General features: G+C 44.8%; 1 protein-coding gene and 1 non-coding gene across 2 annotated transcripts in view; one reads left to right on the top strand and one right to left on the bottom strand.

Annotated features, from left to right (window-relative positions):
* Window positions 1-387: 387 nt before the first annotated feature.
* TRNAV-UAC lies at window positions 388-460 on the bottom strand. The gene has a single exon. It is a non-coding gene; the product is annotated as a tRNA-Val (tRNA).
* Window positions 461-638: 178 nt separating this feature from the next.
* The window catches only part of PPEF1 (protein phosphatase, EF-hand calcium binding domain 1), a 114,009-nt gene continuing 99,805 nt past the window's right edge, over window positions 639-14,842 (top strand). Inside the window, exons 1-6 of the mRNA XM_015564879.1 lie at window positions 639-776; window positions 1,419-1,622; window positions 2,827-2,880; window positions 7,862-7,958; window positions 10,202-10,296; window positions 10,492-10,578. The gene's annotated coding sequence lies outside the window, so the exon portion shown is untranslated. The remainder of the gene's footprint in view (window positions 777-1,418; window positions 1,623-2,826; window positions 2,881-7,861; window positions 7,959-10,201; window positions 10,297-10,491; window positions 10,579-14,842) is intronic.

Here is a 14,842-nt window from a genome sequence, read left to right as displayed (position 1 = left end):
CTTTGGGGGGCGGCCTGTCTTGGCTTGCAGGGAAAGGGCCAAGCTGGGTGGTTTTGCTTCTCCCCAGAGCTAGACTTTCAGGCCACCCTGAGGTAGCGGAGGGAAGGTGGAGGTAGGGTCCCGGAGAGCCGCGGGGTGCTCCAAGACTACAACATTGCCGGGCCCCCACCTCTGCTGTTTTTCAGTTGAGACAATGGCGACCGGGAATGGATGAGCCGGGTATCTTTCATTACGCTTCTGTTATAAAAGCATTATAAAAATTAAAGAAATAAAATAAACATTTGTTTAAAGGGAGAAAGGAAAGTACCATGTTTTTGTTTCCTGTGTTTTCATCTGGACAACTCACAGCACTTTAAAATCAAAAGTAGGAGCCGAAGCACCTAAAGGTGGTCCCACTGGGGCTCGAACCCAGGACCTTCTGCGTGTAAAGCAGACGTGATAACCACTACACTATGGAACCTCCATGCAGAGAACGGCCATCATTTACTTATTTATAGTCTTCCATCATAAACCGCCTCCCGCTGAAACCACGCCCCTCCGCCGTAATTCCACCCCCGCGCTGGCCCCGCCCCCTCCCGAGAACCCGCGTTCGAAGTGGGCGGGGCGGAGCTCACGCTCCTGTGTTTAGACCCCTCGCCGTCTGCGCGCCAGGTTGTTCTTCCTGCCACCGGGTGTCTCTCTATCCTTCCCCCCTTCCCCGCTCAACCGCGGTGTTTGCGGGGTGGTCTCGCAGGACTGAAGAGGACACAACCCCTTAGGGCAGCTTCCCTCAGCTGGTGAGGTGCCCGCACTTTTCTCATTTTCCCCACGGGCACACTGAGCCGCTTCTGGCGGTTTGAAGGGCGGACAGGAGCGCTACTAGAGTCAAAGGTTCAGGCGGCGTGGAGTGTGGGGTGGGCTGGGGGCGGGGATCACTTTTATATCGGCATTTATTTTGTCAGGGTCGGAAAAGGCCGCTGGGGAGTCGGCCTCTTGCCCCAGAAGGTAGGCTCTTACTGCTCCCCTGACCTTTTCCACAGCCTTCTCTCTAGAGGGGCTAAACATTGCAGGACTTTTGTTTGCTTTGGCTGGGGTAGGGTTGGAGTGGTGGTGTAGACAAAACACCGCTTTATGGCTGGGGTGGGGGGTGAAGCAGGAGCGGACACAACGTTTGAGGGACCCAATGCAAAATAAATAGTGTCAGGCCTTTTGTTCGCGTTATTAAGAATTCTAAAACGGTTACCTCAGAGCACTAAACCCTTGAACCTGGCGCTGTGGTTCCAGGACTGTGGTCCCTATAAAGTGCTGGGACCCTTCATTACAAAGGGCGCCTGCGTGGTTTTTTTCCTGGTTTTCATTGTCAGTGTCATTTATTCATACCTTCACTCTCCCTCCTCCCCCCACTTGTGCCTCTGGCTGGGTCTTTGTCACCATCCTAGGATTGCTTGCCATCCTCAAGCTTGAAAACCATGTGAAACCATATCTTTAAGTGCTGAGTGGGACATGGCTGAAGGCTGTGGCTGTCCTTTTCACTGGAGTTTTCCTCCGAAGCTACCAGAATGATGGAGAAATGATACTGATTGTATGAAAACAACCCCTTCAGACAACTCCTGTCTTCCTGGGAAGGCCCCTGAAAGAAACAGGTGTGTGGAAGGTGCACTAATCTGGGGACCTGATTTGGATTCTAGTCCTCTCTTGGGTACTTACTAGCTGTGTCCTCTTGAACTAGTCAGTTCACCTCCCAAGCCTTTGTGTCCTCCTATATGAAATGCATGGGTTGGACTAGACACCCCCCCCCCCACACCCACACACACACTTTCCCCTCTGCGTCTAAATGTTATCCCAACTTTCCAGGTGGGAAAATGGAGGGAGTTATCTGCCATGTCAGTTTTTTCACAGAATTAGAGGCAGGCCTGCAGTTAGTGCTTGGGTTCTCTAGTACCAGGTTTCCTATGTCCTAGTCAGTGCCCTGGAATATTTATCGCGGGGCCCCTTCCAGAAGGCCTTTTTGTTGATGCATTCTGAGAGGACTCTTGAGCACTTGGTGCTTAGGTCGAAAGTCACGAGATGACTATGAGTGCACAGCCACCAGCGGAGGATGACTTCATAAAAGCTCCATGTTTCCTCCTAGTCAGTGAGTCATAATGACCCTAGGATGCTCAGTAATAAGTATGTCCCACCTGTTTCCAAACCCCTGTGAGTTCAAAACAAGGCTTCTAAGAATTGGGTCTATAATTATACTCACCAGTTGTGTTTTTGGTTTGTGTCTCTAGCCCAGTGATGGCGAACCTTTTGAGCTCGGCGTGTCAGCATTTTGCAAAACCCTAACTTAACTCTGGTGCCGTGTCACATATAGAAATTTTTTGATCTTTGCAACCATAGTAAAACAAAGACATATTTTTGATATTTATTTTATATACTTAAATGCCATTTAACAAAGAAAAATCAACCAAAAAAATGAGTTTGCGTGTCACCTCTGACACGGGTGTCATAGGTTCACCATCACTGCTCTAGGGAGTGCTTTGCTCTTCCTTCAGCTTCTTCCTGCCCTTGCTCTAAGGGTGGGTTTGCCAAGTGCAAGCTTTGGTCAGGTTGCCACACATATACTCCATGTAGAAAAGAAGCTGGTGCACCTCTGATGCATGCAACACAGGGTTCTGCCTTTAGTGAAAAACTCCTCTTGCTTTTCTCCATTTTGACAAGGAGGGAGACTTTTGTTCCACTCCCTGCTGTTGTCTAGGTGTAGTCACAGTCTTCGTAACTAGTGAAGTACAATATGGTTTACAAAGCACTTTCGTATACATTCCTGTGAGGTAACCATAGTAAATATTACTATATATTTTTCAGCTAAAGAAGTTGAAGCCGAAGATATTGAATGCCTTGTCTGAGACCATTCTGCTGGTGAGTGGCAGGGCTGGGCTCATACTCTTCTGATACCTAAGTGATTTCGGGAGGCCCGTGTCCACAAAGGCTACATATTTTTCCCATGAGGGCCATGGTCTTTTGTAATATTTTGTATGAATGCCAGCAAGGAAATGTAGACTTTTTCTTTTTTATCTTTTGTAATTTCAAATGAAATCCACAAAAGCAGGAACCAAGAACCTGCGGAAACAGCTGTTGATTTTCACATCGAAACCACCAGAGTCATGGATAGTACCTCAGATGGCCACAGTTTTGGCCGGCACTTCAGTCTGTTTAGTTGGATTTGTGAGACCTGTCACCCCGAGGTAATGCCTATGATCATCTCAACAAGTATAAGACAAATATACAAAGTAGTAAATAAAGACTAGAAGTCACTTCAAGGTTTTTGAGTCCTTTGATTTCTACTATGTTCAGTGTGGCTTCCTCAGTGTTTGGCTTCACTGATGGAGGGAAACTCAACCAAAGGGACTGCAGTCCCAAACACTGACCTGATTTAAAAAGCTCAGTGGACTTGGTTTCATTTTAGAAACAATTGTACTATGTTTTTCAATGAGTACTCAAGTATTTATTAAGTAAAATGAGTCATTACCTCAGTATAATAGACTTCACCTTATTTTTTCCCCTTTTTCGGCACATCATGTTCAAAGCATTTGGAACTTTTTGCCCACCTACCTTTTCATAGTTGCTTAAATCCCTCTGTCTTCTTACCCTGCTCAAGTTCTGTGGTCATTTTTATCACTTGTTTGCCTTTTTTGTTGCTTGTTGCAAGATCACAATCTGCTAAATTCAACTCTCTCCTTGCCACTCCACCTCTGAATGAGGCCCCAGGAAGAACATATATTCAGGCCTACAGGTTTCATATTAAATTCTTGGCTACTTACCTCAAGTGAGCCCTTGATGCGGCCCAGAATCATGTTCACTTCCCTTGTCCATTCATTATCCACCTTTCCTAAAGGACAGTTTCATATCTTCTCTCCCTAAATTTCTTGAACCTCCTTCAACAATCTCACAGCTGATGAACTTGCTTCCTATTTCAATGAAGAAATGGAAGCAATCACCCACATCTGCCTACCTACCTACATCTGTGCCCTCTAGATCAGGGTGTCTTGACCACAGTCCTATTGACTTTGGGACTGGGTAATTCTTGGTTGTGGGGAACTTTCCTATGTACTGTAGAATGTTTCAGAGTATCCCTGACCTCTACTCACTGGATGCCCATAGCATCCCTCCCTTAGTTGTGATAATTCAATATATCCCCTGGGGGAACAAAATCTTGGGGACTATTGACAGTATCTGCAGACACTTTTGGTTGCCATTGAAGTGCTATTGGCATCTAGAGGATAGAGTCCAGGGATGCAGTGAAACATCCTGTATTGCACAAGGCAGTACTCACAATGAATTACCTGGTCCCAAATGACTATGGTGCCATTGTTGAAAAATCCCACCCTAGATGAATAGTCTGCATTTCTGTTGAAACCCAGCCCCCCACCTGCTCCTGCAGGAGTTGGAGGAGACTCCATGGCATGTAACACACATACGATTTTGACAGTATGTTTAATCTGCCCACCAGCTCTGAGGGAATTGTCTGGTGTTCCAGTCCCCTGATTAAAGTTTATTATCACACTAGTGGCCCAGTGCATGAAATTTGTACACGGGGGCCAGTATAGAAGACAGTATTGTTCACTATAATAGTTCCCTCAGTCCAGCCTGTACCCTCTCCAATCAAGGACCCCTTAGGGATGTCCAACTGCCCTATGGGATCAGGCCTAAACCAGTTGTCAGACATCCCTCTCGCAATCTGGGACCTCTGGCTTCTAACCGCTCACCTGCCTGTCTATCTGATCTCCCCTTACTGCCTCTACCTGCCTGCCTGATTACCCCTAACCCCTCTGCTTGCCTGCCTGATTGCCCCTAACCTCTCTGCCTGCCTGCCTGATTGACCTTAGCTGCCTCTGCCTGCCTGATCACCCCTAACTGCCCTCCCTTGCCGGCCTGGTCTCACCCCCAACTGCCCTCCCCTGCTGGCCTGGTTGCCCCTGACTGACCTCCCCTGCTGGCCTGATCTCACCCCCAATTCGTGCATGGGGTGGGGGGAAGTTCCCTTAGCCTCTCTGCCTGCCTGCCAGATCGCCTCTAACTGCCCTCCCCCGCTGGCCTGATCTAGCCTCCAACTGCCTCTGCCTGCCTGATCACCCTAACTGCCCTCCCCTACCAACCTGCTCTCATCCCCAACAGCCCTTCCCTGCTGGCCTGATCTCGCCTCCAACAGCCCTCCCCTACCGGCCTGATCTCGTCCCCAACTTCCCTCTCTTGTCGCCCAAATTGCCCCCAACTGACCTTCCCTGCTGTTCTGATCTTGCCCCCAACTGCCTCCGTCTGCCTAATTACCCCTAACTGTCCTCCCCTGCTGACCTGATCTTGCCCCCAACTGACCTCCCTTGCCGGCCTGATCTTGCCCCCAAGTGTCCCCCCCTGGTGGCCTGGTTGCCCCCAACTGCCTTCCTCTGCCAGCCTGGTTGCCCCCAACTGCCCTCACATGCCAGCCTGATTACCCCTAACCCCCTGCCTGGTCTTGCCCCCAATTACCCTCACCTGCTGGCTGATCACCCCTAACTGCCTCTGCCTTGGCCCCCACCACCATGGCTTTGTCCAGAAGGTAGTCGGATGTCCGGAAAATGGCCAGTTGACCTGGTCTAATTAGCATATTACCCTTTTATTAGTATAGATAGATTATATAAAATAGGATTGCTTAAATGAGGTGGGGGAAGGCTTTTCCTGATCTTGCCCCCAACTGCCCTCCCCTGCCCCAGGCAATTTGGTTTTGATTGGTCAGTTTCTATGCCAGTCAGTGTCAAAAGCTCCACCTCCTACGCAGCCATTGGCTTCTCACAGTTCATCCAGATTTGGTTCTGATTGGTCAGTTTCTATGGCAGTCAGCATCTCTGGGCAGATAGGCCCAGATGATCAGAGAGCAGAGAGGCAGGGCTGATTAGCAGCCCCTGCTGAGGCCCAGAGAGAAACAGAGGCATGGCTGCTGGTGAAGCCTGAGAGAAAGAGAGAGGCAATGGCTGATCAACAGCTGCCACTGAGGCTGCAGATCAGACCCTGCCTCTCTCTCTGCAGACCTCTCTCCGGGCCTAACCCGCAGCCCCCTCGGCAGTCAGTGCTGAGTCTCCATGGCAACCCAGCACTGACTTCCGGTGTTAGGTTGAGCCTTAGTTTGTTATGGACCCTGGCTCTTTATATATATAAATGTTTTCAATATGTCTAGAAGCACAGTGTTGGGCAGTGTGGGAGTTTTACAGAGAAGTATATGATATGTGTGACTGCCACATCCATTTGCAGCTGAGGTTCAAGGTCTGGAGAAGGAGCTGATGCACAAACGGATATACTAGACAAGAAATATAAATTTAGAAGGCATTGGGGGAGACCTTACTCTCTAGTTGAGAGGTTCTCTGAATCTCCGGACCCATAGCTTTTTATTTATTAGAATATACATTTTCCTTTGAGCAAAGCAAACACAATATCAAAGTTAAGGTTTGGTGAACAGTAAAAGATTATCAGGTTAGGGGATTGCCTTGAGCCATCATTGTCTTGACAGAACTATTGGTGCATAGCTTTTAGCTCTTGCTAAAGCCCAAGGTCCATCAGCCTTCTGTGTTCCTTACTGCACTTTCATGATAGTGTAGACAATGGGTAGCTTCAAATGGCCCTATCTTGGGCATTTGAAGAACATTAATTAACCCAAAGGGCTATTTTGTTCCAAGATATTAATGGATGATAATCATTGCATGTAGTTTCCTAACTTAGGATATTATTGGATTTTAATTAGACCCTGTCTCCTCTCTCTTAAAGAAGAAACTCAGAAGTGGAGAAGGCAGAGGGGAGTGGGGCCACGGTAATATGCAGAAACCTGTCCAATAGTAAAGATGGCCTCATGTGGCATTCCTCTCAGAAATAGCTATCTATAATCTCCCAAATCACCCACAACATGTTCAGTGAGCTTATATTTGATAGAGATAGCCATTCAGGAGATAAAGAGATCAGTTCAAAATCTTTTGTCTCCCCCTCCCCTATTTATATATCTTGAGATGCCTCTAATTTTAAAGTCACTCTTTTGGGGCTGTGTAATTGAACACAGAACAATTTGGCTACTCCCCACTCCTACAGAACCCCACTTAAAAGAAAATGTCTGATAGCAGTGTCTAGCCAGTGGTAATTGATGATAGAAATGAAATTGGCTATTCCCTCCACTTCTCTGACACTTAATGTCTTCTTTAGATTTATAAGTGGATTCAACTGTGCACACAATGTGACTTGCCTCTAAGCTTGATGGGAAGTTTTTAGGAGTGGTGTAGGTATTAAACAAAAAATCATATAGTATATTTTTATTAGTGATTTTAAGTATTCATGATTTTTGGGGTATAATTAGGGTATAGTCTAAAGGCTATATGTAATAATAAAACCAAACTAATTAGGTTAACTCAGAGGCTGTCTGCAGGCAAGTAGCTTTCCTCTGCTAAATCTTGTTAAAATGAAGTGGATTCTATTTTGTACAGAATGAGCAGGCTGCCATGACAACTGACTGTGAATAATATTTCAGTATTAGTCATACATTTCCAGTGTCTGACTCTGGGTCCAACGATTATTCTAAAACCCAGATGCACATCTATTCTTAAAGGAGTTCTGGACGTATTTACAAAAAAAAAATACCCAGAAACAAAACACTTTCAACTGCCTAGGTTGTTTTCTTTTGGAATAGCTATTTGAATGAATTTACACAATTGCAAATTGTAGATATTTTATTGCTGTTCTTTTCTTTTGGAGAGATGATTTGGGTATGAATTTATATTGTACTTGACTATAGAATTGATTAAATAGACACACTAGACCAGAGTTTAGAAAGTTCCCCTCTAGGTGTGTAATCTTTATGTTAAATTCTTTTTTTTTCATCTAACAGTTTCAGAAGGAATCTGAGGTTGCAAGTGACAGAAAATTCAGCCCAAACTGAGTAGGCAAAACAGGTCTCAAATGAATCTGACTTGAAAATTCCGAAGGTAAAATTTCATCCAGAGTTTCACAATGAAGGGCCCCAGCTCCATTTCCTTGCCTTTCCTTTGGGCTGACCTTCTCCATGTATCAATTGCACCCCCCAGGCTGGCTCTCCTCATGGTGATAGCGTTGCTCAGAGCACAGCATTTGGGGGAGAAGAGTGAATTTGTGTCCCAGCCCTGAGATTTGCTCGTAGTGCCCGTCTTTAGCTACATGTTCACACAAACACTCCCTTGTGCTAGAAGACAATGTAGGTCAAACCTGTGACCTTCCAGTGTATAGGACGGCACTCCAACCACCTGAGCAAAGGGAGTTTATTTTTATCTCACACACTATAAAATCCAGAGCTTCATTCATAATATGAAAGTGTTCATTACAAATAGCTCTTATTTACCTGTTTAAGTAAAAGAGTCATTAAACATATAGACATTTCCTGGCTTTAGTTACATCAGATTAATTTATATTATGTTTCTTTGAGATTGCTGTGTAAATCAGACTTTTAACTAAGTAGGAATGACAGTCCACCTTACTGGGATAGGTTAGTGAAGTTTCACTACATTAATGATTCCTCAGTTTGCTTATAATTGTTATTTCTCTCATTCGTTTCAAATATTTGAAATTGTTAGCTTATGGCATTGTTTTAATTATATATCACAGCATTCTTTTGTTCTCGTGATACTACTGAATTGGCCAAAAACATCACGATAACATTGTAGAATATAGTTTGACTTTAATAGTCATGAAAGGGTGGATTGTTAAAGAAATAGAGATTTAAACAAATAAAAGTCATACTGAGTTACAGAGCAGTGCTGCTCCAAGTATACTTCCCTATCACTTGGGAGCTTTTTAGAAATACAGATTCATGAGCACCACTTCAGGCCTACCTAGTCAGAATCTCTAAGTGGATGGGCCCAATAATTTGTGTTTTAACAAGACCCCCAGGTGGCTTTTAAACACATTAAAGTTTGAGAAGCACTGTTTTAGAGAGTTTTATGGAAATGAGAATCACAGATTGTATATTCTTTGGAATATTGGTGAAAATACTAACTTTAGCTTTAGTAAACTAAGACCTATATATTAAGGCCTGGATTTTCCTTTGAAAGCCTTCAGGTCATGGAGTTCACTAATCTACTCCAGGTCACTGAGCCTCAACTCAATGTCTAACCTTGACTCTCTCCCCCTATCAACACTGTCACCTAATTAATCTGTGTTCATCTTGCAGATGTCAGTACAAAGGCTATTTCCTCAGAGAAGCCTATTTTCTTGACCTTCTGATTCACTCTTACAATACATGTACTTCTCGGCAAATTTACATTTATTTTTGTAATTTTTATTGGTTTCAGAGAGGAAGGGAGACTGAGAGAGAAATAGAAACATCAATGATGAGAGAGAATCATTGATAGGCTGCCTCCTGCATGTCCCCTACTGGGGATCAAGCCAACAACCTGAACATGTGCACTGACCAGGAATACAACTGACACCTCCTGGTTTATAGGTCAACGCTCAACCACAGAGCCACACCGGAAAAGGTATTTTTATAATTACTTGATGAATGTTTACTTCCCTCACTAGACCTTGTCAGTTCTGTTAACTGGGTCTAGAACAATGCTGGGCACACAATAGATGCTCAACAAATATTTGTTGAATGAATATATAATGAAACCAAGACAAGAATAAGTGCTCTTAAAGAAAATTCTCTAGCTCTGGCCAGTGTGGCTCAGTTGGAGCATCGTCCCATGTACTAGAAGATTGCGGGTTTCGTCCCTGGTTGGATTGTGCAGGAGGCAACTGATCAGTGTATCTCTTTCACATTGATGTTTCTCTCTCTCTCTCTCCTTCCCTCCTCTCTAAAATCAATAAAAAAAATAAGAAAATTCCCTAAAACTTTTCCAAAGGCTTCACCATAAGTTATTAGTCATTTGAGACTATAGTAGCAAGGGTTTTGAAAATAAAGCCATGGATCTTTCAGAGGTCTTGTTTTAGCTAATAATTTCAACATTTTCCCAAGAAACCAACTGTTCTTTATATTTTATGTTTATGAATACAAAAATGGTTGACGGGGGTAATGGTGGCAAAAAGAAAGCTTGAAGGACCTTGTACCTGCCTTTTCAATAAGTAGGAAGTGGTTTTTGTATGCAGGTTGTGTTGTTCACCTTATGTTGGCAGGTGATGATGTCATAATTGCATCTGACATCATGGGGTTGTCATGGCAACCTACTGAAAAATCACTGTATAATCATCTGTGCAGTTAAGTCTCAGTTCTCCTCAAGTAACACCTATGAGCAAGAGGATGAATTGAGTCCGAGCCTCCAGCCCAGGCCAAAAGATACACCAACGAGCCAAGTAAGTATCTGGAAGTGTGAAACTGTTATAATGTGGAAGGATAGGAACTCTTAAAGGAGAAGATTAACTAAATGAAATCTGGGTAGTCATGGAAACGTTTGAAAGTTAAGCTTTCTGTGTTTAGTTGTTTGGCCAACTCTTATGGGCTTTATGTTTTGTGTATGGAATTTATTGTACTTTAATATCTCTATATAGAAAAGCCTAAGCGACCATCTGACCATCCGATCGTCCGACTGGTAACTATGATCTTCAATGACCACCAGGGGACAGATGCTCTGACAGGTAGCTATACCGCACACTGACCACCAGGGGAAGACACTCAACACAGGAGCTGCTGAACTCCAGTCACTTGGCAGCTACAGTTCTTGGATGATGCACCCAGAACCAGAGAGGAAGGAGCCCGACTCCAGGGTGCATTACCTGAGAACCACCCTCTCGCAATCTGGGACCACTTGGGGGGATGTCAGAGAGCCGGTTTTGGCCAGATCCCTGCATGCCAGGCCCAGGGACCCCACTGGTGCATGAAGCCTCTAGTATATTATAAAATTTGTACACTCGGGGGTGGGGGGTCCATCAGCCCGGCCTGTGCCCTCTCACAGTCTGGGACCCCTTGGGGGATGACCACCTGCTGGCTTAGGCCCTATCCCCCGAGGGATTGGGTTTAAGCTGGCAGTCAGACATCCTTCTGGCAGCCCGGGAGCCCTTGGGGAATGTCCACTTGCCAGTGGGGAGCAGGCCTAAGCTGTAGTTGGACATCCTTAACACTGCTGAGGAGGCGGGAGAGGCTCCCACCACCACCACTGTACTGGCAGCCTGGCTTGTGGCTGAGCAGAGCTCCCCCTGTGGGAGCGCACTGACCACCAGGGGGCAGACGCTCAATGCAGGAGCTGCCCCCTGGTGGTCACTGTGTGTCATAGTGACCAGTGATTCCCAGTCGCTCTGCTGTTAGGGTCAATTTGCATATTACCCTTTTATTATATAGGATAGAGGCCTGGTGCACGGGTGGGGGCCAGCTGGTTTGCCCTGAAGGGTGTCCAGGATCAGGGTGGGAGTCCTGCTGGGGTGCCTGGCCAGCCTGGGTGAGGGTCTGAGGGCTGTTTTCATGCTGGCCACACCCCCTTCATGGAGGGGGGTCCTGCTGGGGTGCCTGGCCAGCCTAGGTGAGGGGCTGATGGCTGTTTGCAGGCTGGCCACAGCCCCAGCCACCCAAGCTCCCAGTGGAGGTTGGCTGGAAGCAGGTATCTGAGATTTATTTAGCTTCTATAATTGAAACTTTGTTGCCTTTTGCAGAGGCCACAGCCAGCCAGGGCAGACAGGAAGCTTAGAGCTTCCTCCATCACCAGGGCAACCAAGCCTCCTGCTTGCTCCAGCTCCGTGGCTACCAGCCACCATCTTGGTTGGGTTAATTTGCATATAGTCACTCTGATTGGCTGATGGGCGTGGCTTGGTCGTAGGGAAGGTATGGTCAATTAGCATCTTTGTCTTTTATTAGTGTAGATTGGAGCTATCTTTATAGGGTTGAATTGGGTAACTTTGATGTAATAGAGTATTGGCCATCCAGTCATAAGACTGTGACATTCGGGAGCACTTACCCCCTCCTATGAAGTTGAGGGCCTGCCCTGGTAAGTGTGTTTGGTTGGAGCGTCATCTCATATACCAAAAGGTTGGGGGTTTGATCCCCAGTCAGGGCACATGCCTGGGTGGCAGGTTCTATCCCTGGTTGGGGCACGTACAGAAGGCATCCAATTCATGTTCTTTCTCACATTGATATTTCTATCTCAAATCAATAAAGAGGATTAAAAAACATTGGGGGGATTAAAAAGCAAAAAATGGAGGGTCTTTCTGAACAAGTCTAGAGGGCTATAGTATCTTGCCATATCATAGGCTCACCTATTATGGAGCGCTGGTTCAAGAACCTCACAGTGGTCTTGCAAGGGGACTCCATCATTGGTGCCTAGATAGTTTGCCCAATTCCCAGTGCTTGGACGTGAGAGCGAGTTGAGTAAAAGTATATTTTCTTGTTTGACTTTTGCCTTGGAATGGCAGATTAGAGCCCCCACAAAAGGAAAATTAGAATTACCATTGTTCTTCCATTGACTCATGCTAGATATCAAACTGAGATACTGCAAAACAGGAGCACATGCAAGCTAGAAGGGACAGATTGTGGCAATACTTAAAAATATCACAACTCTCTAAATAAGCTGGTCTGGTAAGTGGATTTGGAATTCAGACAAAAATACCCATAACTCTGAAAATCTGAATTGTATATTGCCAAGGTAAATTACTTCTATGCAGTAATTACAGAAGATATGTTGGATTATATGTTAACACCTATTTCCCTTGGTATACAGACATCCCTCTCTCCTGAGCCTCTTCCTTTACAGATTGCACCTTTGTTCGCTCCTTAATGTCTTTTATATCTATTGCCTTCTTACTCTACAACAGTGGTTCTCAACCTTGGCTGCACATTATAATCACCTGGAAATCCTTTTAAAATCCTGATTTCTCCCAGGCGATTTAATGTGCAGCCAAGATTGAGAACCACTGCTCTACAAGCTTACTCAGGCTATTTTATCTTCTCTAATCACTTCAGCTGTTACTGATACCCCGATGACCTCTTTAATCAGAAAGACCTGATTTATTTCCTGGGCTCTAAACGCCAGCTTCTAAAACAGTGGTTCTCAACCTTGGCTGCGCATTAGAATCACCTGGGAATCTTTTTAAAATCCTGATTTCTGGGCCTCATCCTCCAGAAATTCTGTTTCTTTGTTATGGGGTGGGGCCACAACATTAGCAACAAAGAAAGAATTTCCAGAGGATAAGGCCCAGAAATCAGGATTTTAAAGATTCCCAGGTGATTCTAATGCGCAGCCAAGGTTGAGAACCACTGTTCTAAAGCATATAGAACATTTCAACTTGTTCTTTATCTCCACCATAAACACACTTGTCCCCTTTCATGTCCTACCCCTGTACCTGTTAATACTCTTCTGCAGTTAATGGTATCACCTAGACCCGTGATGGCGAACCTATGACACACGTGTCAGAGGTGACACGCGGATTCATTTTTTTGGTTGATTTTTCTTTGTTAAATGGCATTTAAATATACAAAATAAATATCAAAAATATAAATCTTTTTTTTACTATGGTTGCAAATATCAAAAAATTTCTATATGTGACACAGCACCAGAGTTAAGTTAGGGTTTTTCAAAATGCTGACACACCTAGCTCAAAAGGTTCGCCATCACTGACCTAGACTGTAAATTGTAAGAGAGAAGGACCAGTGTTGTACCTCTAACATCCAGTATAGTATCTGGCACAAGGTAGACACCCAATAAATAGTATTAAATGAGTATGAATCCATTTATTATTCCAGACTATAAATCTTGGGATCATTCTTTTTTTTTAACCCTCACCTGAGGGTATGTTTTTATTGATTTTAGAAAGAGAGGAAGAGGGAGAGAGCAAGAAACATTGATGGACTGCCTCTTGTAGCACCCCAACCATCGAACCAGCAACCTGGGTTTGTGGCCAGATCAGAATGGAACCTACAGCCTCTTGGTGCAGGGGATGATGCTCCAATCAATTGGGCCACATTGGCTAGGGCTGGAATCATCCTTTTTTTAAAAGTTTTTTTTTTTAATCCTCACTCAAGGATATGTGCTTTTTAAAAATGGATTTTAGACAGGAATGGAGAGAGAAAGAGGTGGAGAGGGAGAGAGAGAGAGACGATGATGTGAGAGAGAAAAGGATCGGTTGCCTCCCATAGGCACCCAGACCAGGAATCAAACCCACAACCTGGGTATGTACCCTGACCTGAAATTGGCCTGCCACCTTTGCTCCCTATACCTGGTCTGGGACCAGTGGCATTTTGTACCTAAAAGGCTTTTATATTTGGCCCCTCATCTCCATACCTACTGCCAGGGCTTAAATTCAGCCCTTATATATCTACCTCCTAGATTGTGGCAGGAGCTTCCTCATTGGCCTTATGGATGGTGTTTTATCACCATTTGACCCTCAGAGGGATCTTCCTAAAGTTTGAATCTAATCAGATTACTCTCAGGCTCCCCTTCACTCAAACAGAGCTTGCAATCTGGCAGCCTCACACCGATCCATGGAGTTTATACAATGTTTGGAGAAAATGAGAATTACAATATTTCATTGATTCTAAGATGCACATGTTTTTCACATTTAACATCTCTGAAATCGGAGTGTCATAGTTGGGTAGGTGGCTTTTTTCTTTTTTATGGGTACATAAAATAGTGATGCACCTTATAATCGACGGCATCTTATATTTGCAAAAAATATATTCATACTCACATTTAAATATAGGAAGATTTTACATGAAAATATGTTTAGCTTCTCTTGAAAAATTACATCGGGCAACACGGCCAGGATTTCTGTATGGCAGCCTAAGAAGAGCTACCAGTAAGTAGCAGCTGTCTCGTTTAGACAAAAACTCTCTAGAACAGCCGTGGGCAAACTATGGCCCTTGGACCGGATTCGGCCCGTTTGAAATGAATAAAACTAAAAAATAAAAAAAAAAAAA

Source organism: Myotis davidii, unplaced genomic scaffold (assembly GCF_000327345.1).
Source record: "Myotis davidii unplaced genomic scaffold, ASM32734v1 scaffold161, whole genome shotgun sequence".
Lineage (NCBI taxonomy): Eukaryota > Metazoa > Chordata > Mammalia > Chiroptera > Vespertilionidae > Myotis > Myotis davidii.
Note: the sequence above shows the minus strand (reverse complement) of the source record. Positions and strands in the feature narration are given on the sequence as shown.